The sequence below is a fragment of the Dipodomys merriami genome, unplaced genomic scaffold (assembly GCF_024711535.1).
Source record: "Dipodomys merriami isolate MVZ:Mamm:240054 unplaced genomic scaffold, mDipMer1.0.p SCAF_2, whole genome shotgun sequence".
In the NCBI taxonomy this organism is placed as follows: Eukaryota; Metazoa; Chordata; class Mammalia; order Rodentia; family Heteromyidae; genus Dipodomys; species Dipodomys merriami.
In genome coordinates, this window is record NW_027203381.1 from 94,381,684 (window position 1) to 94,409,529 (window position 27,846).

General features: G+C 35.5%; 1 protein-coding gene across 1 annotated transcript in view; it reads right to left on the minus strand.

Annotated features, from left to right (window-relative positions):
• The window catches only part of Htr1f (5-hydroxytryptamine receptor 1F), an 82,368-nt gene that overhangs the window by 49,034 nt on the left and 5,488 nt on the right, over nucleotides 1–27,846 (minus strand). The window contains exon 2 of the mRNA XM_070028774.1: nucleotides 1,851–2,015. The gene's annotated coding sequence lies outside the window, so the exon portion shown is untranslated. The remainder of the gene's footprint in view (nucleotides 1–1,850; nucleotides 2,016–27,846) is intronic.

A 27,846-nucleotide genomic window follows, 5' to 3' on the forward strand; every position in this document is an offset into this window, starting at 1 on the left:
GTTGATAAAAAAAAGTGAGAAAAATGTCTTACAGGAGTCAGAGCTGGGCTTATATTTCACAGATTTCTGCATATATAAATTATTTTAAGTGATAAGGATAACTGAGAAAATCTGAGTGTCAACAAATAAGGGAAGAAGACTGAAGAAATGAAACATTTCAATACCTGAAGTATTGAAAATGGAGATAAGTATTCTTTGAAGTAGACATTGCATGGGCAAGAATCTTGAATCAAGCTACTTATATTATCTATAACATCTGAGAATGAGTACACTGTGAAAGTAAAACTTTTATGAAGAATGATAGGGAAAATTAAGACCACTTGGATATTATAAATCTAATATATAAAATTGTAAAGTAATGTCAATGGCTGAAAATATTTGTCATATCAGATTCACTATGGATGTCCACTTAGTAAAACAACCATTTGTTAAGCAGAAGCCTCTAAGTTATATACACATACATAGCTTACATACACAGCTTAATAGTCTCAATAATCATGTTCATGTATATAAAACTTAAACTTTTATAAAAATCTGCTTTGATTAATACAGACAACTATGTAAGTTTTTGAAAGTGAATATTATTACATTTTTATGACAAGTACAATGGATTCTGTGAAGTTTATTGACTTCAATAACATCTGTACCTAAGACCAAACAGACCTATTTTTGTTACCTTAACAAAGATTTGTAGAATTCCAAGTCTGTTGTTCTTACCAACATCAGAATTTATTATCTAGTTTGATTTCTTATGGACACTTAGACTCAGAGGCAATTCATATGGATTATGTTGGTGGTGTAGGTATACAATGACTGACTGCAGCCTGAGAAGTATGCCACCTGAGCAATGCATACATGATCGTGCTCCAGATGAAATTTTAAATAGTGTCTCAACATAGAGAGATTAAAAACTACAATTTATTTTTCATCCCATTAAGGCAATTACCATCTTTTGAAATAAGGAAAAAGAAAAAATAGGATTTTTAACATGATGATTACTGTTGATAAGATTATTGAATTGAAAGTTTTGTGGGGTTTTTTTCTGCTACAGTATTTTAAATTTTATCTTTCCCTGCTATACACTTTTGTTCTTGGCTTTTGTGCACTCATCCACATGTTCTTTTAGCAATATTTCCAAGTTTCTACCATGTTTTCTTCGTGAAGGTTTTTGTTTCAACCATGCTTTCATTCACCTTTAAATGCAATAAAGATTAGTGAACTATGAAGGGAAGTTCTGTGAAAAAGCTGAATCTGTATTAAAGATACTGACTACTCATCTTTGCCTGACAAGATTATCATAATTGGAGACATAGAATGTCATCAGTGGAACCATAGAATGTCATAAGTGGAGTTATCTTAGAACATTACAAGACCATTTACTTTAACTTTTGTACCTAGACTTATATTCTTATGACTATTATGTAAATATACTGACCTGTATCACTAAGTTTAACTTAGACTTCTAGACTTTACTAACCCTGTAGCTCAGAATTCTATAACATTAAAACCTTTATAACAGACTTCCCTGCCTTACTGTAGACTGCCTACATGATATTTCTACAATGTAATTGCATTGATTTATGACTTTCTTTTGTTCTGTTACTACAGAACTTTGTGCAATTATTTCCATGGCAGCATATGTGAATTAGATGTGCTTCCATGGAAATAGTTTTAATTTATACTATATTCTTATTTTCTTCCCTGAAGAGTTAGGGGTTTTATGTTTATGGGACCAATTAATCAATGACTTGAGCCTTTCTGTAACAATATCCATACTGACTTTCATCCCTCTAGTTTTTCTTCTACTTTTGTTTTTTTGACTCACTACATTTTAAAATCCATTTTCTCACCAATTCTTGACTTCTTTTCTTCATGGTTTAAATCTGAGTGTGCTTGCCACAGTGTGCCAGTTGGACTTGCTGGCTTTCATTATTGCATTCAACTTCTCATGCTTCTGTTCTTGTGAGATGTGACTGAGAGGCTCACAGCACAAGGCCGTGTTACCTCAGCTCCTCCTGGAAAATATAAACACAGAGGGAGAGGGGAGAGGGAGAAGGAGACAGAGAGGAGAAGGAGAAATAGAGAAAGGAGAAATAGAGAAATAGAGAAAGAGTGAGACAGGAGGAAGATGATGAAGAGGAAGAAAGTAAAAGGAGTGAGAAAAACAAGGATAAGGAGGTAGTAAGAGGTAGAAAAAAAGAAGAAGAAAGAGGAAGAAAAATAGGAAGAGAAGATGACAAAGAAGAAGAAAAAGAAGAGGAGGAGGAAGAAGAAGATAGGAGGAGGAGGAGGAAGGGGAGAAGATGGAGGTGAAGAAGAAAGTAAAAGAAAGGAGGAGGAGAAGGATGAGATTAGAAAGAAGGTAAGGAAAGAAAGAAGTTGAGAAGGAAGAGAAGGAGGAGGAGTGAAAGGAGGAGGAGGTGAAAGAGAGGAAGGAAAGGGAAAATAAATGATTTCTATATATTTGAATGAAATTTTCCAGGCACAATCATCTTTGACTCTAAACAATGACTGTTTTTCTCATCCCACTCCCACAAAAACTACATTTTAAAATGGAAGAAAGCATCAATCTTAGAGGTGAAAAAAAGATGAAAGGCTTTGTTGTTGTTTGTGAAGGTCAACCATGATATCTTCTTTGCAAATATGTACTGTCACCTGTCTGCCAGGAATTAAGGCATTCTGCTCTATGCACCTGCTCGCTGCTGCGATGCCTGGCCTCACCAAGAGACAGAGCAATGAAGCCCGACAAACATGGGCTGAACCTCCTGAAAAACCTCAGCTAAAAAATAAACCTAAAAACTTCAGCTAAAAAAATAAAGGTTTCCAGGAGGAAAGGTTTATTTTTTTCAGGTATTTGATCATGGGGCTAGAGAGTGACTAACATGATTTAAAAAGAAAATTAGTAGTAATAAATTTATTAATGTATTTTAATCAAATATAACAATATCACCTCTCAGAATACACTTTTCACATTTAAAGAATATGAAAATAAGACCACCTTATGAATTTCTATTGAATTATTATTCTAAAAAGGCTTATTAGAAATTTCCAAATATCTAATTAGCCACATCTTATTAAAATTTTCTCATCATCATCAGGAAAACTAGTCTTTCTGTGGTTCATAAGTCTAGGAAATTAGGTTATTTCAATTTTTAAAATTTTATTCTATCGTTAAGATGCTGTACAGAGGGGTGACAGTTACATGATTAAGGTAATGAGTATAGTTCTTGTCAAACACTGTTACCCTCTCCTTTGTTTTTCTCCTACTATCCCTTCGTTCTCCCATCTTCCCCACTCCCCCACCCCCCAAGCCAAGTTGTAAAGTTCATTTTCAACACAGTGTCTTGTGGATATCATTGTTGCAATGGGTCATCCTCTGTCCTTGTTTCAACATTTTGTTATTCCCCTTCACCTCCCTCAGTTAGATAAATGTATATACAAGATGCAGGGTACCAAAATGAAGTACAGTGACAACAGGAGATATGCCATAGGGGGGAAGAACATACAAAGAAACAAAAAAATCACATTAAAAACATTAACATTAAAAACAACAAAGAAAGACCTCTTGTGTCCATATCGTGGTGTTCATTTTGCTTAGCATCATCTTATATAGTCCTATGGAATTCTATGCTTTCATCAGAAAGAATGACACTGCTCCATTTGTTAGAAAATGGAAAGACTTGGAAAAAAATTATATTAAGTGAAGTAAGTCAGACCCAAAGAAATATAATTCTCATAGTTTCCCTTATTTGAACAGAAAAGCTCAAAAGCTATGTACATATGACCATTTCATTTTTTAAAATTTAATTTTATTGTTAAGATGATGTACAGAGAGGTTATATTTACATATGTAAGGAAATGAGTACATTTCTTTTCAAACTTGTTACCCCCCCAATTTTTCTCCTACTTTCTCTCCTTCCAATCCTCCTCCAGTTGTATTTCCAGCATATTGTCCTGTGAGTATCACTGTTGCATTGTTTCTCCCTTGTCCTTTGTCTCACCATGTTGTTCATTTCATTTTTTTGTCTATCAGAGTTTTTCTTTGTTGTTGTTTTTAATGCACTATATGCAGCTATTTCCTTTTTCTTGTGTTTTCTCCACCAGCCCCCACATGGTTCTCCCTTGTTGTCACTATATTTGATTTTGGTACACTGTGTATTGTATACATGTTAATCTGAATTAGGGAAGGGAAGAGAACAACAAAATGGTGAGACAAAGGATGAACCAATGCAACAGCGATACAGGACAATATGTTGGAAATGAACTTTACAACTTTTGTGGGATGGTCACTGGATGAGAGGGGAAGTGGGAGAAAATGAGGGAAGGGAAAACAATGTTTGACAAGAACTACCTTATATATGTAACTGTAACCCTTCTGTTATCACTTTGACAATAAAAAAATTAAAAAAAGATTCAAACTTGCTTAGCATTACTACCTTTCAAATAGCTTTTGTTTCTTAAAAAGAATTTCACATATCAATAAAGAAAAATGAAAACACAAAATATTAGAGTTAAAAATGATATGTATTATTCATTCTAAAATCTTAATCCATGTTCAGAAAATTTAAGATATAAAATTTTAACATTCAACATTTAAGTTTTACCTCATTTTACTTAGTTCTTCATTTGTTGATACAAATAATGTATGTTTGGTTGAAATAGTAATTAATCTCATTTTGGAGAATTTAAAAAATAGGCATTTTTTTATTAGCTAATTTTCTTTTCTTTTTGTTTTTTTTCTCTCTTGGTTCTGGAGCTTGAACTCTGGGTTTGGGAACTGTGTCTGAGCTTCTTTTGCTCAAGGAGAGCACTCTACCACTTGAGTCACAGTGCCACCTCTGGTTTATTTAAGTAGTTTATTAAGAGTTTCCCTGCGTTTTCTGCAGAGATGGCTTCAGACTGTGATTCTTAGATCTCAGCCTCCTGAGTAGGTAGGAGTGAGCAGAGGGGGCCTTTTATTGTCTTATGTGTATTAATATATTACAATCTGTGTAGAGAGCTGCGAGAGGCCGCACCTGGAAGATGGCGCCGGCTTCCGCCCTCCGCCTTCCCGATGGCGAGTGCTCTCGTGGTAAACAACTCCTTATATGGCTAAGGAAAAGGATCTGGCTTGCTTCTGCGCACCTGAACCTATTGGTGGTTCCCACGTGGCATATCAGGAGTTGTTTACCACGAGAGCACTCGCCATCGGGAAGGCGGAGCGCGGAAGCCGGCGCCATCTTCCAGGTGCGGCCTCTCGCAGCTCTCTACAAATCTGTGTGTGTGTGTGTGGACTGTGGCTGGAACTCAGGCCTTGTGCTTGCTTAGGAGGTGCCCTACTTCTTAGGCTATGGCCATAGCCAAGACTTTATAATATATCAAAAGTATAGGGACACTGATCGACTATAAAATTTTCTATATTTGATATTAATAGAATTTTTAGAAAAAGAATGGTATCATAATGATGATACTGAAAGGCTGATACAAAAAAGAGCAAAATGAAAAGAACGGTCTAGTTAACATGTTGTAATTTATTAAAGATGCCACTAATATTTTTCCATGAACTTAAAAAAATCCAAGCACATGAATTTAGTGAAACCTAAACTGCCTTATAAAAAATAAGTCAAAGGATAAACTATTGGTACATTTATTAAAAATATTGAAGAGTTATGTAAAATATAAAAGCCATGTCATTTTATACCAGTTGCTTACATATGTATCAGGCTGTGCACAGTTACACTAATAGTAAATTTTTTTTCAGTGGTTTTGCTTTTTAAAAATTTACTTTTATTGTCAAGGTGTCATGCAAAGAAGTTACAGTTAGTTACATACATAAGGTGGTGACTACATTTCTTGTTCAACTATTTACCCCCCTCCCTCATTTTTCTCCCATTTTCCCTCCCCTTTGATTTCCCCACAAGTTGTACAGTTCATTTTCATCATATTATCTTGTGAGTATCACTGTTGCATTGGTTCACACTTTGTCCTTTGTCTCACCATTTTGTGATTCCTTTCCTCTCCTCTAATTCAGATAAACAACAACAAAATTCTTTAAAATAGAAATGTGCCAGTAAGAAACACATCCACAAAACATTCATATCCCTTGACCAGTATTGCTAATACTTACTTATAAGGTGGGTATTGTATTAAATAAATACCGACATATGATAAGAACTTCTTTTTTAAAAAATTGATATTTTGGATATAAATATGAATAGATAGCAAAGAGTTTGTTACAGGACCATTTAAAATACAGTTGGCAGTCTGTATCTGTAGGTCTTACATCTGTACATCCCACTAACCATGCATCAAAACTATTTGAGTAAAAAATATGATGTTTCTACTATGTATGCATGGGCCTTTGTCTTGTTAGTATTCTGAAAATAATAGAGTATCACAACTATTTACATTGCATTTGTATTGAATTAGGTATTATAAGTGATCTATATATGATTTTAATTTTGTAGCAAGAAATCCAGAGGAAGATGGCAGAGGAGAAGCTGAGGGCTAAACAGGCTCTCACGTAGGAACCAGTTTTACTGTTCCAATAAAAAGTCCAAGGCTAGAGAGTCACACCAAGTGTGCCATCATAATACAGAGAGTTTGGCCAGAGAGGAAAAAATCAGGCAGCTTGGTTAAGGAGACAGATTTGAGCACTCACTGGTGTCTGGGTGGTGTTGGCAGCGGTGTTGGCAACTGCTGCTATGGCCACCAAATCAACAGAGAGAGCCTGGGACAAAGGCACCAGAGGTGGTCTGTGAGTGGATTCTACTCACCACCAGTCAGAACTGACAAGGAGTGGAAATCTTAATTCTGCTGACCACAGATAGTCACAGATGTGGATGGCACAGAAACCAAGGGAAAGGCGTGAGTACCACACAACACATCCTCACTCCTTCTCACGGAGCAGCAGTGGGAAGATAACCCCATCCCTAACACTGGAAAAGAACTCCAGCTTTGATACCAACAAAGACTGGGCCAGAGCAACTAGCATGTAACTCAGGCCTTGGAAGATGACAATAGGAGCCATTCAGCAAGTCAAGAGACCTGACCTGTGGGCTCAGTTCGACCCCAGGGGAAAGTTGTCCTTCCCAGGAAGGGGAAGCTCTACTCTGGGAGGAATGACTTTCTTTACTGAGTAAACAGAGGTTGCCCCACCCCTCTTCAGCACAGCTAGCAGACCCAGCTGCCAGAGGGTAAAAGAAAAACAATTGGGAACTCATTACAAATAAGTCCTGAGAAGAGCTCCAGGCTGGTCTGTGTGAGTGTCTCAGGAGCTACATCCTCGGGGGAAAAGCTCCTAAATGCTGACTGACCTCAACCCTACCCACAACCTAGTCCCATCACAGAAACTCCAAGCTCTTAGAAAAAGCCATCTCCCTCTTTTGTGATACTCAAAGCAGATCACTTTCCCACTGAACTAGCCTGGGAGGAGGGTCATAGAAACCCTGGTTAGGCAGAGCTTCCTTCTGCCTGCTTAAATAAACTGATTTAAGAAACCAATAAAACCACAGGAAAAGCAAACACCACAAACCAGAGACTCCACCAAGAGATTGGTTATGGACATGGGAGACATAAGATTCCCCCCACCCCCCCAAAAAAATGAAGAACTCTTTTTATCTACCTAATTAAAAACAATGTTTTCAACTTTGTTCATCATTTTTATTTTAGGTTTTTTTTTAATTCTCTTTTTACTCTTTTCGTTTTTGGTCCTTTTTGTTTTTGTTTTACTTAATTGCTGTTCTGTTCATCTCCAGATATATATCTGTCTTCAATTATTAGACGTTATTGTGTGCATACTTAATTCAGAACTCAATTACTCAATTCACAAACTCAGCCTTAACTCCTATAATTGTAATATTCTTTCCTTATACAATTTCTTAAGTGTTTCATTTTTACATTTTTTATTTTTCCTTTTTTCTTTTTCTTTCCCTCTCTTCTCCTTTCCTTCTATCTTTTTCCTTTCCCTGAATTTAGGTCTTGGTTATATTCTCTCTCTCCCTTTTCCTCCTCACATTCCTCTATTATTTTCTCCTCACAATTCTCCTGAGATATATTAATTTCTGGTCTGCTAACTCCTTCTTTGATTTTCTTAGTCCATTGATCCCTAGTTTTTTGTTGTTGAACTAGATTGTATCTGTATTCATTTTGATTATATCAAAGAATCTGTGCAACTACAGGGCTCTGGTTGATGATTGCCTTAAAATAGTGTTCTAGTGTGAAATTGGTTTTGCTTTCATACCCCAATGGACAGAACAGCTGGAGAAACACAAGAAAAATATCAAAAAATATCCAGGTATCTCAACTCCCACTTATATTACTCAAGCAACAGGGCAGTTAATGAATAATCCAGAGAAGAGTTCCCAAAATACTCTATGAACACTACTGGTAACCATGGTGAATGAAAAGACTGAAAGCCTACAAAGGACTCTGTGTGAGGAAGATAAGGAAATGGTTAGCATGATGAGGCCAACTTAAGATTAATACAGGAATTTTGCAAGCATGAGGAGGCTAATCAAAGATGAATAGAGGAATTGGATGGGCTGGATGAGAATAAACAAAGATTAATAGACACATTCATGGAATACACAAAGAGAAACCTGGAGGAATCCATGGAGCCTTAAAAGGAATGCGGAATGAAGCCCAACAGAAGGAAGGGGAGTCCAGTGAAACTATAACCAATCAACTAAGGGATTTGAGAATGAACACAAAACCAAATTAAGGAGGTAAAGAAGTCCATACAAGATCTAAAACAAAGATCTAACAAAGAATTTGAAGCTATGAAACCTGACCAAGTAGAAGGAAAGGTAATAAAAAAGTAGAAAGTCTTGACAGTAGGTTAGACCATGCAGAGGATTGCATCTCTGGGACTGAAGACAGTCTGGACATTATAGAGGAAAAACAGACAAGTATTCAAGACAAATCCAAGAAATATGATAGATCTATTCAACATTTAGAAGACACCATCAGAAGGCCTAATTTAAGGCTAATGGGTATAAAGTAGGGCCTAGAGACAGAAGTAAAATTTCTAGGAAATTTATTTAATAGGATTCTAACAGAGAACTTCCCAAACATACAAAAAGATATGCCCATTCAGATATAAGATGCCCTTAGAACACCAAATAGACCAGACCAGAACAGGACATCTCACCATCACATTATAATCTGCACAGGCTCAATTAAGACCAAGGAAAGGATGCTTAAAGCTGTCAGGGAGAAAAGATCAATATCCTATAAAAGGAAACCAATCAGAATAACTTCAGATTTCTCAGCAGAGACAATGAAAGCAAGAAGAGCCTGGAATGATGTATATCACAACCTAAAGACAAACAACTATCAACCAAGAATACTGTACCCAGCTAAACTCTCCTTCATAATGGAAGGACAAATAAAAATCTTCCACAGCAAAGAAAAATTGAAACAATATATCTCCACCAAACTAGCAGTACAAAAGATGGTTAATGTCCTCCACATAGAAAACCAACAAGAGCATGATAAAGGCCAAGAAACAGCACCCAAACAAGAATCCAAGAAGCATTGGAAGAACCCAGTTGTCATAGCATCCAAGAAGGTGGATAACATGGCAGGAACTACAAAATACCCTCAGTCCTAGTCCTCATTATTAATGGACTTAACTCTCCAATTAAGGGACATAGATTGTTTAGTTGGACCAAAAAGCAAGATCATTCTATCTGCTGCCTTCAAGAGACTTGCACACAAAAGCAAACATATTCTGAAAGTGAATGGCTACTAAGCAAATGGTCCCCATGAACAGGAGGGAGTTGCAATCCAAATATCAGATAAAGTAGACTTCAAATTAAAATAAGCTAGAAGAGATAAAGAAGGTCATTACATACTAATTAAGGGATCTCTCCTTCAGGAGGATTTTACAATACTAAACATCTATTCACCAAATAACAAAGCACCCTAATTTATACAAGAAGCACTACTTTCCCTAAAATCTCACATAGGTCCAATTAATTGTTGGGGACTTTAACACACCATTATCCCCACTGGATAGATCAACCTGTCAAAAACTCAACAGACAAACCTTGGATCTAAACTACTGCATAGATCAACTAGAGTAAGCATACATCTACCAAATATTTCACCCAGCAGCATCAGAATACACATTCTTCTCAGCAGCACATGGAATATTCTCTGAAGTAGGCCACATTTTAGGTCATAAAGTAAATTTGTCCAAATTCAGAAACATTGAAATTATGCCCTGCATTCTCTCAGACCACTACGGAATAAAACTAGAATTCAAACCAAAAACCACCAAAGAAAATCCTGTAACACATGGAGGCTGAACAACACACTGTAGAACTACCAGTGGGTCGTGGAAGATATTAAAATGGAAAATCAAATGTTCATGGTATTTAACAAAAATGAACACACAAATTACCAGCTCTTCTGGGACACAGCAAAGGCAGTATTCAGAGGCAAGTTTATAGCTCTGAGTTCCTACATCAACAAATAGGAGAGATCTGAAATCAACAGTTTAATGAGACATCTGAACTTCCTTGAAAAAGAGCAACAAGCCAAACCTCAATCCAGTAGACAGAAAGAAATAATTAAAATTAAATCAGAGTTAAATGAATTAGAGTCCAAAAAAAAAAACATAGGAAGAATCAACAAAACAAAGACTTGGTTCTTTGAAAAAGTTAACAAAATTGACAGACCCTTAGCAAATCTTATTAGAAAAAGAAGAGAACACATCCAAATAAACAAACAGCGATGAGAATGGAAACATCACCACAGAAACAACCAAGATTCAGCACATTATAATGGAATACTTCTCAAATCTTTATGCTAATAAGTTTGAGAATCTGGAAGAAAAAGATGAATTTCTAGCAAATACTGACAAAAACCAAGATGAATTAAGCAAATTTACAGACCCATATCAAGCATCAAAATACAAACAGCAAGAGACCTCTCACCCAAGAAAAGCCAATGACTGGATGGATTTACATAAATTCTACAAAGCAATTCTACACCAGTACTCCTCCAGCTCTTCAATGAAATTCAAAGTGAAAGTTCATTACCAAACTCTTTCTATGAAGCCATCATAACACTTATCCCCAAACCAAGCAGGGACTCATCAAAGAAAGAGAACTATAGACCCATTTCTTGATGAATATTGATGTAAAACTTCCCAACCAAATTTTGGCTAATTGACTTCAACAATTCATCAAAAAAAATCATACACCATGATCAAAAGGATTCATTTCAGGAATGCAAAGCTAGTTCAATATATGCAAATCAACATAATTCATCACATCAAAAAGAACAAAAATAAGAACCACATGATTATCTCAATAAATGCAGAAAAAACATTCAACAAGATCCAACACCCCTTTATGATGAAAGCTCTGGAAAACTAAGAATCCATGAAACATTCCTCAATATAATCAAAGCAGTGTATAACAAACTTACAGCCATCATTATGGAGATCGTGAAAAGATAAAGCCATTTCCTCCAAATTCAGGAACGAGACAAGGATGTACATTCCACTTCTCTTCAATTTATTACTAAAATGTCTAGCTACAGCAATAAGAAAAGAGGCAAACATAAAGGGGATCCAAATATGGAAAGATGAAATAAAATTCTCCCTCTGCACAGATGACATGATCTTGTATTTAAAGAACCCCGTGGAGTCCACTCCCAACTCACTCCAGCTGATCTGAAACTTTGGTAAAGTGGAAGGGTATAAAATTAACCCTCAAAAATTAATGGCTTTTCTGTATGCCAATAATCAGAGAACAGCTGAAATCAGGAAAGCAACTCCTTTTATAATAGCCCCACAAAAAATGAAACACCTAGGAGTTAACTGAAGAAGTGAAGGACCTCTGTGATGAAAACTTTAAAAACATGAAAAAGGAAATTAAAGCAGAACCAAGGAAGTGGAAAAACCTCCCATGTTCCTGGATTGGGAGGACTAACATCATGAAAATAGCAATATTTCCAAAGGCTATCTACAAATTCTATACCCATCTTCACTAGCGATACAATGGACAAGGGCCTCATACTAAAATATAGTTAGAACTCAAAACATTAAATCCCCCAACAACAAATCCTCAAAGAAACAACTGCCCAATTAATAAATGGGCTAAAGGTGTAAAGAGAGACTTCTTTGAAGAGAAAATAAGAATGGCCAATAGACACATGAAGAAATGCTCAACTTCTCTAGCCATAAAAGAAATGCAAATCCATAAAAAACAAGACCCTTCTATCTGCTGCCTTCAGGAGTCACATCTTGCCCGTAAAAACAAACACATTTTCAATGTTAAAGGTTGGAACAAAATCTACCAAGCAAACGGCCCCCATAAACAGGCGGGAATTGCAATCCTAATATCAGATAAAATAGACTTCAAATTAAAATTCGTGAGAAGAGATAAAGAAGGTCGCTACATACTAATTAAGGGATCTCTCCTTCAGGAGGATATTACAATTCTAAATATCTACTCGCCAAACAATGGAACACCCAAATTTATCCAAGAAACACTACTTTCCCTCAAATCCCATATAAATCCAAAGACATTAATTGTTGGGGATTTTAACACACCACTCTCCCCACTAGATAGATCAACTCAGCAAAAACTCAACAGAGAAACCGCAGATCTAAACAGCTGCATAGATCAACTAGACTTAACAGACATCTACCGCACATTTCACCCAGCAGCATCAGAATACACGTTTTTCTCAGCAGCACATGGAACGTTTTCTAAAATAGACCACATTTGAGGCCACAAAGCAAACTTGTCTAAATTCAGAAACATTGAAGTTATACCTTGCATTCTCTCTGACCACAAGGGAATAAAATTAGAACTCAACACCAAAAGCCACCAAAGAAAGTCCGGTATCACATGGAGACTGAACAACACACTGCTGAATCACGAGTGGGTCATGGAAGAGATTAGAAAGGAAATTCAAATGTTCATGCTATTCAACAAAAATGAACACACAAATTACCAGCTCTTCTGGGACACAGCAAAGGCAGTACTCAGAGGCAAGTTTATAGCTCTGAGCTCCTACATCAACAAATTGGAGAGATCTGAAACCAACAATTTAGTGACACATCTAAACCTCCTTGAAAAAGAGCAGCAAGATAAACCCCAATCCAATAGACAGAAATAAATAATTAAAATTAAATCAGAATTAAATGAATTAGAATCCAAAAAAACTATAGAAAGAATCAACAAAACAAAGACTTGGTTCTTCGAAAAAATTAACAAAATTGACAGACCCTTACCAAATCTTATCAAAAAAAGAAGAGAACACACCCAAATAAATAAACTCAGAGATGAGAAGGGAAACATCACCTCGGAAACAACCAAGATTCAGAACATTATAACGGAATACTTCTCAAAACGTTATGCTAATAAGTTTGAGAACGTGACAGAAATGGACCTTTTCCTAGCAAATATTGACATGCCAAAACTAAACCAAGATGAGCTAAACCAGCTTAACAGGCCCATATCAAGCATTGAAATAGAAACAGCAATAAGAGACCTCCCAGCTAAGAAAAGTCCAGGACCAGATGGTTTTACAGCGGAATTCTACAAGGCCTTCAAAACAGAGCTCACACCAATACTCCTCCAACTCTTTAATGAAATTGAAAGAGAAAGTTCACTACCGAACACATTCTATGAAGCCATTATAACCCTAATCCCAAAACCAGGCAGGGACTCATCAAAGAAAGAGAACTATAGACCCATTTCTTTGATGAACATTGATGCAAAACTTCTCAACAAAATTTTGGCCAACCGACTTCAACAATTCATCCAAAACATCATACACCACGATCAAACAGGATTCATTTCAGGGATGCAAAGCTGGTTCAATATACGCAAATCAATTAATATTATTCATCACATCAACAGGAGCAAGAGTAAGAACCATATGGTTATCTCAATAGATGCAGAAAAAGCATTCGACAAGATCCAACACCCCTTTATGATGAAGGTTTTGGAAAAATTAGGAATCCATGGAACATTCCTCAATACAATAAAGGCTGTATATGACAAACCTACAGCCAGCATTATACTTAATGGTGAAAAACCAAAGCCATTTCCTCTTAACTCAGGAACAAGACAAGGATGTCCACTCTCTCCACTTCTCTTCAATCTAGTATTAGAATGTCTAGCTACAGCAATAAGACAAGATGCAGACATAAAGGGGAACCAAATAGGGAAAGAAGAAATAAAACTCTCCCTCTTTGCAGATGACATGATCTTGTATTTAAAGAACCCCATAGACTCCACTCCCAAACTACTCAAGCTGATTCAAAACTTTGGCAAAGTAGCAGGGTATAAAATTAACCCCCCCAAATCAATGGCTTTCCTGTATGCTAACAATGAGAAAAGTGTGGCTGAAATTAGGAAAGCAACTCCATTTGGAATAGCCCCACAAAAAATAAAATACCTAGGAATTAACCAAAGAAGTGAAGGACCTCTCTGATGAAAACTTTAAAATCTTGAAAAAGGAAATCAACACAGAACTTAAAAAATGGCACAACCTCCCATGCTCCTGGATTGGAAAGATCAACATCGTGAAAATGGCAATACTTCCCAAGGCTATCTACAAATTCAACGCGATACCTATCAAAATTCCAACCTCATTCTTCAAGGAAATAGAAGAGGCAATCCAAAAATTCATATGGAACAATAAAAGACCCCGAATAGCAAAAACGCTCCTCAACGGAAAGAACACTGCTGGAAGAATATCAATACCAAATTTCAAACTCTACTATAAAGCCATTGTAATCAAAACAGCTTGGTATTGGCATAAGAACAGACCTCAGGACCAATGGAATAGAATTGAAAACCCAGAAATGAACCTACAGACCTATAGCCATCTAATCTTCGATAAGGGAGCTAAAAAAATAGAATGGAAGAAAGACAACCTCTTCAGTAAATGGTGCTGGCAAAATTGGTTAGCTACTTGGAGAAAACTAAAGCTAGATCCTTATATATCACCCTGCACCAGAATCAACTCCAAATGGATCAAAGACCTCGAAGTCAAAGCAGACACTCTGAAAATATTACAGGATGGAATAGGAGAAACCCTAGGTCTCCTTGGCTCAGGCCGAAATTTTCTGAATAGAGACCCGGAAACACAACAAATCAAAGAAAGGTTGGACAAATGGGATTGCATAAAGTTGCAGAGCTTCTGCATGGCAAAGGACATAGCTAGCAAGATCAATAGAAAGCCCATAGATTGGGAGAAGATCTTCACTAGCCATACAACAGACAAGGGTCTCATATCTAAAATATACTTGGAACTCAAAAAATTAAACCACCCAACAACAAATCCTCAAAGGAACAACTGCCCAATAAATAAGTGGGCAAAAGACTTAAAGAGAAACTTCTCTGAAGAAGAAAGAAGGATGGCCAATAGACACATGAAGAAATGCTCAACATCCCTAGCCATAAAAGAAATGCAAATCAAAACAACATTGAGATACCACCTCACTCCAGTTAGAATGGCAAAAATCAAGAACTCTAACAACAACAGATGCTGGAGGGGATATGGACAGAAGGGAACCTTACTTCATTGTTGGTGAGAATGTAAACTTGTTCAACCACTTTGGAAAGTAGTATGGAGGTTCCTCAAAAGACTTCACATAGAGCTCCCCTATGACCCAGCAATCCCACTTTTGGGCATTTACCCAAATGTTTACAAACAAGACCACACTAAAGCTACCAGAAAAACTATGTTTATTGCAGCCTTATTTACCATAGCTAAGATCTGGAACCAACCCAGATGCCCCTCAGTAGATGAATGGATCAAGAAAATGTGGTATATATACACAATGGAATTCTATGCCTCCATCAGAAAGAATGACATTGCACCATTTGTTAGGAAATGGAAAAACTTGATAAAAAATTATATTAAGTGAAGTAAGCCAGGCCCAAAGAAACATAGGTCCCATGGTTTCCCTTATTTGCAATATCTAGTATATGTGTGAGTCAAGTGGAAAAGGTCAGATAATGTGATGTTAAGAGAATGAACCCTTAGATATGTATTTTAATGTTTTTTTCTTTCATGCCTGTGTTTCTAACACATTTATAAGATTACTTCTTTGTTGCCTTGTATGTCCCTCCCCCACAGTATAACCCCTGTTTTCACTATATTTGATGTCAGTATAACTTGTGGAAGAGATGGGGAAAAACAAGTCGTTTAAGGATACAGGTGGACCTGTTGCAACAATGAGAAATACAAGTTGTCATGTCCAAAACGAGCTTTACAAAGTCGGTGCAGGGGGAGGGGTGTGGGGGGGTGGGGGTGGGGAGGGGAAGGATTGGGATTGGGATTGGGATTGGGAGGGGGGAGGCTGGGAAGGGATGTGAAGGGTAAACAAAGGAGGAGGCTGCAATGCTTGGTAAGAAATGTATGCATTATCCTGCCCATGTAATTGTAACCCCTCTGTACAGTATGTTCACAAATCAAATAAAATAAAATTTAAAAAAAGAAATGCAAATCCAAACAACATTGAGATTCCACCTGACCCCAGTTAGAATGGCTATAATCAAGAAATCTAATAACAACACATGCTGGAGGGGATGTGGACAGAAGGGAAATCTACTGCATTGTTGGTGGGAGTGTAAACTTGTTCAACCACTTTGGAAAGCAGTATGGAGGTTCCTTAAAAGACTCCACATAGGAACTGAAGTGGGAAACAGAACAACATTTAACAAAGGGGTCCATCAGCTGTACTGCACATAGAAGAAAAAGAACTAAGCAACCCAAAGATAGTGATGGAAAGGGAGGAATAAGAGGGAAAGAGGGAACAGCCTACCCGATGCAAAAGGTAAGAAGCGTAATCATCACCTGATGTGGAAGGAAGAAATAATTTGTATTGTCAAAGCTCATAGAATTCACAAACTTTATAGACCATGATAATAAAAATTTGCCTTGTGAAGGTTAAAATGTGTTTGTGACTTTAACTAAGCGTCAGTATTTCACAATACTGTGAAATATGTGAAATTTATGTAATCACTTAATTTTAATTAAAAAAAAGTGAGAGAAGAGGTGGGTTAGGAGCGATGGGTGACAATGTTGTGAGACACCTTTTACTCATATACTGTTTTGTAGAATGGGAACTTCTCTGTACAACTAAAGATAATAACAATAAAATATGTTATAAAAACGATTCCACATAGAGCTCCCCTATGACCCAGCAATCCCACTTTTGGGCATTTACTCAAACGATCACAAACAAGGCCATACTAAAACTACCAGCACAACTATGTTATCATAGCATTATTCACCATAGCTACGATGTGGAACCAATCCTGATGCCCCTCAATAGATGAATGGATCAAGAAAATGTGATATATATATGTGATATATATATATATATATATGTACACACACACACACACACACACACACACACACATATGGTGGGATAGAATTCCATCATATATAATAGAATTCTATCCCTCCATCTGAAAGAATGACACCACCCCATTTATTAGGAAATGGAAAGACTTGGAAAAATCATATTAAGTGAAGTAAGCCAGGCCCAAAGAAACATAGGTCCCATTGTTTCCCTTATTTGTAATAACTAGTATATGTCTAGGACAAGCAGAAGAAGTCAAAAGCTATGTACATATGACCATACAAGATGATGCTAAGCAAAATGAATACCAAGATAGGGACACAAGAGTTTTTGTCTTTGTTTTCAATGTACTTAAAATGTACTATGTGATTTTTTTTGCATGTTCTTTTCCCATTGTATAACCCCTGTTTTCACTGTATTCAAATACAGTGAATACATCAATGTCGGTGCCCTGAATCTTATATATACATTTTTCTAATTTGGGGAGTTGAAGGGATACAGGTTGACCTATTGTAACAAGACACTATGTTGAAAACAAACTTTACACATTTGGGGGTGGATGGGTGGGTGGGAAGGGTGGAGTTGAGGCAGTGGGGAGGGAAAGGAAAGTAGGGGGAAACAAAGGAGGGGGGTAACAATGCTTGATAGGAAATGTACTCATTGCCTTGCTCATGTGACTGTAACCCCTTTGCTCTGTACAGTATCTGTACAATAAAAATATATATTAAAGTAGATTAAAATGCAAATGTCACACCAATTTATATGAGGAACGTGAGCATTCATCGACTTTGGTAACATCAACGGGTCCTGGAAAAAAATCTTCCATGAATTTCAAGGGCAAACTGTAATCCTGTGCATCAGTAATAAAATAAATATGAAGCTTTTATCAGATGCGTACATGTATTGAATTCAACTCCTTTTATATTTCATGCTTATTATTATTCTGTTTTATGTCTTAGTCAAAATCTCTTCTGTGAGAGTTTTTCCGATGAGAAGCTGACAATATGCACAGTATCCCCGGTTATGCTCTATTTGTGAATTCTCTAGAATAACCAAGAATAAACCACAAAAACTCATATTTTTCTTCCTGACAATGGTTTCTTTTGGGGATCCTAAAAAAATATGAGTGTCGTTTCTGAAGGTTAACTGACATTTTCCACAGAATTTGTACTTGTCAATTCTATCTCTGGCAAAGAATATCTTTCTACTGAGTCTTCTGAATTTGACAGAACTGTGCTTTATATAGCATAGCTTCAACAGTAACATGAACAATAGTACTAAGGTGACATCTGCACAAACCAATGAATGATGGAAACTTTGACACACATTTAAAACACCTTAGTCATCTTGCCATTTGTCATCTTTAACTTTTTCAATTTAAATGTCCTTTATGTCACTTATAGTAAAGACCCCCTAAAGATTTTCAACAATAGAACTCTTATTCTAGTTGTGTGTTTTATTTGTACCATTGTGGTACAAAAACGTGCAGTCTGGGAAAAGAATTGTTTAGCTCATATGCAGAACAATAATAAAAAGACCATAGCTCTCAGCAATGCAACAAGTGTAGCATTCCCAACTGGTCTAGTTTCAGGGACTCATAATGCTTGCTAGCTAAAAGGCCTATCATTATAGGAATTCTGTAATGGGGATCATGAGGACTATTGCTTGAGTTTTCTTATTGCATATCAATCTGCTCTTCCTTCCAATTCTGTTATAACCATTCAGTATGTCACTGTGAATAACCAAAGATGCTTTTAATAGGATATTTGTATATCAGAATACATAACATACTGATTTACACTTCTGAGTTTTTAGGAACTTAAAACAAAGAGAACAATAATGATATAACTAAAAACATTATATGGACTGAGTCTTCCATTCACATATGTGGTTATCAAATGGTAAAGTTGATATTTGGCCTACATATTTCGAAATATAGCTATTAATAAAGTGAGAAATCTAGTAGTTTTCATTTCATTATTTCATTTCATTTGTGATGTGCCGATGCGTATTTTTGTATTTGTATGAATATATGCACATATACATATGCAGATATTTGAAAGAACAATAAAACTATAGGCACATCACAATTCAGTTGGTCTACTCAATGCCCTTGAATCTTACATTTATAAAATATATTATAACCAATTTCCTGACTGTTAGACCAAACAATAATTACTGGATTTTAAGAGTAGGTGCAAATTATTATTCCCTTTCCACAGATGTGGAAGTGTTAAACAAAAATCAAGGACATTTTTGCCAACTAAGCCTGCACTTTGCTTCAACAGAGAAGACTATAATCCAAAATAAAGTCACCCACACTAAATTTTATAACACCCAACTAATACTAAGCTGTTTATCCAACCTTTCAAGAAGTTATAATTGAAGAAATGACAGCTGTTTTCCAAAAGGGCCAGTTTCATTTGACAAGATAATTAAGACCTATCTGTTTTGATCCTTACCAAAATAAGTAATCTTCAATGACCTGATATTAGCTAGTTGGTTCTTTTGCTTTTGTTCAAACCTGTTTTATAAGGAGATAACTCTAAAATAAACAATAACTTTTGCATCTTCAACTCCTATCTCTCTGTAAAAGCAAAACTTTACTGCTCAGTCCATCAGAACACTTATTTTGTAGAATAAAATGTTCAACTTTTGGAAAACATCCAGAAAGCCAATTAAAACTGTTACACTAAAAAGCTGTAATTCTGTTTTTTGATTTAAAAAAAAGTACACAAAGAAGTAGACACTTGACCATAGTTCCTGACCAGTAAAAACATAGGCAACATTTACTAAACTCTCTTTGCTAATTAAACAAGAATTTGTTGTTTTGAACTTTATGCTAGTCTCTGGTACACAGGATTAAAGACAAATTTTGTTGTTCAGAAGCTCATGGCATAGTGAAGGTGGAGAGACATTTTCAGACATAAACTACACATACTAAATTCAACTACCAATGCTTGATAAGAAATGTACTCATCTTGCCCATGTAACTGTAACCCCTCTATACGATATTTTAACAATAAAAAAGAAATAACAAACAAAACAATTCAACTACAAATATGCAAACAAAAGCTACAAATACACAGTAAATAAGCACGAGAGATATATGGGAAGATTTTGTTGGGGAGGTGATAGTTAATAGAATCTGAGTTATGAAAATCAGAATGACAAATTGTCTGGAGATTCATGTAGAAATGAAGAAGGAGCCAGATAGAACAATGTTTACATCTGGCTGAGATACTTCACTTTATTACCCTTCTACCCTCAGTTTTATCATACTCTTAACAACCTTCAGGGATTACACAAACAAAAACAAATTAACAAACGATGTATAATATGGAAAATAGTTAAAAGACAAAGAAAATTCAAGAATGCATTGTTACAAAAATTAATTGAGGAGAGAATTTAAGACATCTGTGTAAATAAAAGTCAAATGTTATGAATGGGTATGCTGGGAAGGGAGTTGAAGATGGAGGTATAGAAAGTAATGTATTTCATAAGAGAGGTTATGCAGTTTGAAAGGAAACCTTAAAAATGACTGAAATAAAAGTCTGAAAAACTTCAGTTGTATATCCAAGAAAGGGCAAAAGAGGTTTCACTGACCTTTTGCAAAGAGAAAATGAAGGATGGAACTGTTAAAGTGATTTTCATAAAGACTGCTACTAAACCAGTAGTGGAGGTATAAGCCAGTAATCCTAGGACTTTCATAGGTTTAGGGAGAGGACTGGGCTTTCCAGACCACCTTGGGCTGAAGAATATATATTAGGCCAAAACTGACTGAGCTACATTTGTCTCAAAACAAAATAAAAATACTTATCAAAGCCAAAATAAACTACAAAGATATTACCATCTGCTATGTGAAGGATGGTCCTTCAGTGTTCACAGTCACCAAAATAGCTTCTAATTTTGCCTTTAGCTAAAAATAATTAAGAATTTTAATTAGTTAATGTCAAATATCTCTAAGAATGTACACTTTCTGTCATGTTACTTGTCACTAAGACTTTTGATTGGTAAATTGTACCCATATCATTAATGGATAACTTTAATCAATTTTCTCTTTTATGAGTCCATAATATTTTTAGTACTGATTTGGGTAAAAAGAGAAAAAAAGAAAGCGAATGGGGAGGGATCATAATATACAAATATATGTTTAAATATATTATAGCAGTTAATATAATATTTGATACATCCACAGCAGTTAAATAGTGTAGTTGTCTTCAAATATAGTAATTAGATAAGAAATAAAAAACAAACAGTTCATTTGATATCCTGATACCCATTTGTAGTGTTTCTTCTGAACTATTTGGTTGGATTTTGCATTTGGATCCTTTACAAAACTATTTATCTAACTTTCTGCAACAGTATCCCTACAGAAATGGCCATTTTAATTCATCAAAATACTTTGGATACCAGGTTCAGTGTCAAGCTTTTCAAGATTGCTCCTATTTATTATTGGCAAAAGCTACTTTTTCATGAATTCCTGTTAGATATTGTTTCTAACATTTCCAGGATTGTATTTTCATGGCAAGTATCACAGAGTAGACCCTTCATACCTCTTCTATGTTTCTTGATGTCCTTGTCCTCAGTCACAGGGACTGTAAAATGATGTGACAAAATCAGGTCATGAAGATGATCTATATGCCATGGTCCATCGCATCTTCAAAGTTGTGTGCTTATTTTACTCTGTCGCTTCAGATTTAAAGGAAAACTAATGTGGCTATGCATTTCTCCTGAGCTCCCCCTCCTACATAAGGCCAATTTTTAGGCAGCTACATATGTTTTCATACATTAATGTTAAAAGTATTGTTATGCTCCATCTTCTGACCTCATTTTACTATTTTCTGGACAGTAAGGAAAGGATAAAAGGAAATATGAGCAATACAGAGGCTGAATGAACAATATTTATAATCTAATCATGTATTGATTACAGTCATATTTTTATATTTTAATTATTGTATGATGTTTGCAAAACAGTCATAATTTTAAGGTATCTTATGAATGAAAATATAGTCTTAATTTTTGGAAACTAAGTATGGGAATAGTGGTATTAAAGTAATTTAGTCAAAGGCATAAAAATTCAGTAAGGCAGGAAGACTGTTCTGGAGGTTGACTGATCAACATGTATGTTAGTAAAAATATGTGTATATTTTAAAACTTCTAAAAGAGTTGATTTAAATGTGCTTACCACAGATAAACCATGGCAATACACACTAAGTAGCTTTAGTTATCTGCCCCTTATGTATCAATATTTCAAGATTCCTTGTATAAGCAAATCATGTATATTGTTTTTCAAGTAAAAGATATGGACTTGCCTACATTAGGGAATTTTGCAAAAATTACATGATAAATGATGGGGCTGAAATTCACACCCATTAATATTTTTTTGCTTTTAATTGTCTTTAAGTAGTTGTAAAAAGGAGTTGCCATTTAACCACACAGTTTATGAATATAATGTACCTTGATCAATGTTGCTTCTCTCAATATTCTCATGCATCCCTCCCCTCCCTACTCCTTCCATCACAATTCACAATTGGAGGGTATGCAATGATTTCTTCCCCTCTTATTTGTCTACCTTTTCCCTTTGACCATACCTCACCTCTTTTTATACCTGATTCCTGGTGTTTATTTTGTTTGATTTTGCCTTTCTAAGGAATTATACTATTTGAGTTCTCCCTTGAATCTACCACAGTTTGGTTAATACATTTGTATACAGTTGCATACCACCCATATTTACTTACAAGTTTATAAGTTAAATCTATTTTCCACATACAAGAGAAACATGTATCCCAAAACACACATGAAATTCTGATCCTAGGGTCTCCATCAGTTTAAATGTAATACTTATAGTACATTGCCTCATTCATACTTTTAGGTAAACCATTCCTTTTATGTCCAAATATTATCTTGCCTAACTAGGGAACTTTTTTAAATTAAATGCACCAAAGATTTTACCAGTGGTTTTCTGGAATTGACTCACTGGCCCATGTGTTCATGGGCATAGTCATTCCTGTGTCCAGCTACTTCATGTTAGTAGTTGGAAACTGACTCTTGAGAAAGTTTACAAAATTGGCAAATTAAACAAATGAGTGCTGTTCTTTTCCACCCTTAGCTGGTTGTTAAACATTTATTTAAACAAACACTATTATTAAGACTCTTTAAAAATGTGGTTTTGGAAATTTTTCATTTTTTCTTACGATACATGCTGTCTAGAACTGAGTTTTCACTTACTGACACCTGAAATATCATTTCTATGTCCTTTATATTCCAGACTATTAAAAACTAAAGCCCATCAATTTCTTTCCCCTCAATTTTCTCAATAGCAGTGCTCCTTTGTTCCTTTGTAAAATTGCAATTGTAAATTATAGTTGTGCCAAGAGCTGGTGCATTTCAAATAGTTTGAATGCCTGTTTGTAGGAATGCTTCTTTTCCCAATTGAGCAGTCTTGAATCCTCTTAAATTAGCTAAACTGCAAATCTATTGTTAATCACTTAGAGTACTCCATGAATCAGAATACTGGATTATCTGCAGTTTTTTGAGCACTGTTTGTATATAATTTTGACTATTTTCTAGGTGAGAATCTATTTAGAGTATGAAATAAAAAGTGTTTCCGAACAATGAAATGAAGAAAATGCTAAGGTTGTAAGAGATGGTAGAATATCAGTATCTGTAAGTTCAGTGCATACGCATACAAAACTAGTGGGTTTTTTTTTTAAAATTAATACCCTTGTGCAAAGTGACAAAGCTATAATTCAGGGATTTTTTTTATTTTTTATGCTAAGTTTCCCACTTGACTTCATATTGAAGTAATTTATAAATAAGGAGGAAACAACTGAATTTTTGTTGGAAAGTAATGACTGCAGACATCTTCCTGGCCATTTCAGGAAGCTGTGTTTGGAATAGTGTGAATCAGTTCAATGGAAGGCCCAGAAATAGAAATACAGTTAACATTTTCCTCTTTCAGAAAAGCTGGATTTCAGGAAAGTAAGTAACTATAATGCTTTCATATACAGTCTGACACATCCTAATGGAATAACACAAAAAGAAGTGGAGTTGGGAGGAAAGGGATGGTAAGGGAAAAACAAAGGAGGAGGCAACAATGCTTGATAAGAAATGTACTCATTAACTTGCTCATGTAACTGTAACCCCTCTGTACAGTATTTTTACAATAAAAAAGCTTATTTAAAAAAAGACAATTTGAGGAGAATATATGAAGTATTATTCCTAGACCTGCATGGAGTCCAGGAGGAAGTTAACATCTAAAAATGGGTGATGTGTACAGGAAAGAATAGGAGAAACTCTAGGGCTCCTTGGCACAGGCCAAAATTTTCTTAATAAGGACCCAGAAACACAACAAAGAAAGATTGGAAAAATGGGATTGAGTTAAACTGCAGAGCTTCTACCTGGCAAAGGACAAGATCAACAGAAAGCCCACGGATTGGGAGAAGAGCTTCACTAGCCATACAACAGACAAGGGTTTTATATCTAAAATATACTTGGAACTCAAAAAAAATTAAATCCCCAACAACAAACCCTCAAAGAAACAACCACCTCATTAATTAGTGGGTTAAAGACTTAAAGAGAGATTTCTCTGAAGAGGAAATAAGAATGGCCAATAGACACATAAAGAAATGCTCAACATCTCTGGCCATAAAAAGAAATGAAAATCAAAACAACATTGAGATTCCACCTCACCCTAGTTAGAATGGCTATAATCAAGAAATCTAGTAACAACAGATGCTGGGGGGGTGGGGGATGTGGCCAAAAGGAAATGCCACTGCCCTGTTAGTGGGAGTGTAAACTTGTTCAACCACTCTGGAAAGAAGTGTGGAGTTTCCTCAGCAGTCTACACATAAAGCTCCCCTATGACCCAACAATCCCATTTCTGAGCATTTACTCAAACGATCACAAACAAGGCCATACTTTATGTGGAATTCTATGCTTCCATTAGAATGACACCATGACACCACCCTATTTGTTAGGAAATGGAAAGTCTTGGAAAAAATCATATTAAGTAAAGTAAGTCAGGTCCAAAGAAACATAGGTCTCATGCTTTCCCTTATTTGCAATAATTAGTATATGTCAAGGGTAATGTTAGTAGGCGAGCAGAATAGCTCAATAGCTATGTCCATATGACCATATAAGATGACACTAAGCAAAATGAACTCCAAGACATGGACACAAGAGGTTTTTCTTGTTGTTTTTTAATCTACTATGTGATTTTTTTTGTTTATTTTGTATGTTCTTCTTACGGCATACCCAATGTTGTCACTGTATTTGATTTTGATACTCTAGTATTGCATATACATTTACTTGAATTAGGGAAGGGAAAAAGGAGCAACAGAATGGTGAGACAAAGGACAAAGAGGGAACCAATGCAATAGCGATATACTTAAGACAATATGTTGGAAATGATCTGTATAACAGGAGGTAGAGGGAGGGAAAGTAGGAGAAAAATGGGGAAAGGGGTAACATGTTTGACAAGAAATGTACTTATTACCTTACTTATGTAATTGTAACCTCTCTGTACATCACCTTGACAAGAAAAAAGAGAAATGGTCGATGTGGTAGCACACCACAAAACTAGAGACCACCCATGTATACTGTGGTAAAGATAGCCCCACTAAATAGAAGGGAAATGTATCTATTTTTCATAAAAAATTTAATTCTTTCAATTTCCTATTATGTTACCTGATCCTGGAAGTGATTAACAAATCAAGCAATGACCACATATAGGCTATAGATGTGCACATCTGAGGGAAACTAGGAGGAGGACACAGAAACTAGGAGGAGGACACAGAAACAGGGGAAAACATAATAGTGGGATCTGTCAGCTGCACTGGTCATTAATCAAAATGAATTAAGCAACTCAATGGCAGTGATGGGAGGGAGGGAATGAACGGGAGAGAGGGAACAGCTGACACTAGCAAAAGGAAAGAAATGTACATATCACCTGATGTGGAAGAAATAACTGTATTGTCAAAGCTCATAGAATTCATAAACTTTACAGACCACTATAAAGACAATTTGTACCATGAAGGTTAGAATATGTTTGTGACTTTAAGTATCACTATCTCACAATACTGTGAAATTTGTGAAATTTATGTAATCACTTAATCACAATAAAAATTGCTATAAAAAAGAAATCAAGCAATCAGTGATATCAGTTTCTAACACAATCTATACATACTTCATTAAGTTATAAATCCAAATTGCCCAAATGCAATTCTATGAGAATTTTATAAAACACTTATGGATGATTTTGTTCTTTAAAATGTTTATATATTCATGTTTTCAGCAATGAGGAAAGTTATTAAAGTGGTATCACGGTTTGCATGTCAAGAAAATGTGTAAAGTAAAAAAATAAAGGAAAAATTTTTAGCTTTAAAGTGTAAATAGTTCAATTTATTATTATCATGAATCTGATATGAAAAAATAAAAAACATTTTAAACCAAATAATCAGTTTTATTCTCAAATATTTTAGGATCAAATAGCAACATATTTTATGTTGGAAGGTGATTGCACTAAGTTGAAAGGTAAACTTGGGTCCTCAGTTTCTTCATTTATCAGCCAATTTCTGTGAAACAAACATTTAGTCTCTCTGGAAATCATGTCCATCTAGGATATGAGGATGATCATGCCTGTCAGCATGTGAAGAAAAGAAATAATATAATAATTTAATATGTAATAATACATTTAAATGTAACTTTGAAAACCTTCAAACAGGTCCTTCTCAAGATACTATAAGTGTACTCAGGCATTATATTTCGTTTCATATTGTTCTTGTAACTGCTCAGTGGCTGGTATCCAGGACAGTAATATCTACTCTCACTTCTGTATGCCATAGAGAATCCTAAATTTATTTCCTAGAAACTTAGTTAACTATGACTAAAGAAAAGAAAATTGGGTTGGAATTTTAACCTATTCACTTGAAGGTCCCTCTCCAATGTGTGTACCATGAAAGAAATAATATTAGTTTATTTCTCCTGACAGCTCCCAGAATTGGTAGTGACAGACTGAGCCTAATGAAGAACAAGAATATAAAAAGATCTATAGATACATATCAGAGAATATGGTTCTTTAAACATTTGGAATCTATGGTCCTTTTCACGAATCTGAAAGTCTCCAAATCATACAATCTAAATGTAGTTCTAAAGGGTAAGAATGAAGAGTTCCACTGCTTTTATTTCAACCAGAATTACAAAGATTGAAGGATCCTTGGCTTGTCAAGCACAGCTGCCAAGGATCCAAAGAATAGCTAAAAGATGTACTGTTTTCATGAGCACAATATTACAGTGACTGCACAGGCGCTGAAAGGATTACTTTCCATACCAGAACTTTATCATTGTAGACATTTAAGAAGGCCTGAAAATATTCCACTAACCTATTGGTTTGTTACTTGAACCATGTAACTCAGCTGTTCTTGCTTATAAGCATGAAATAAATCTTTTGCTGAAGTTACTTAGCTGGGTAATGTCATACTTGGGAATCGTGCTTGCAAGAGTAGTTAGAAAGT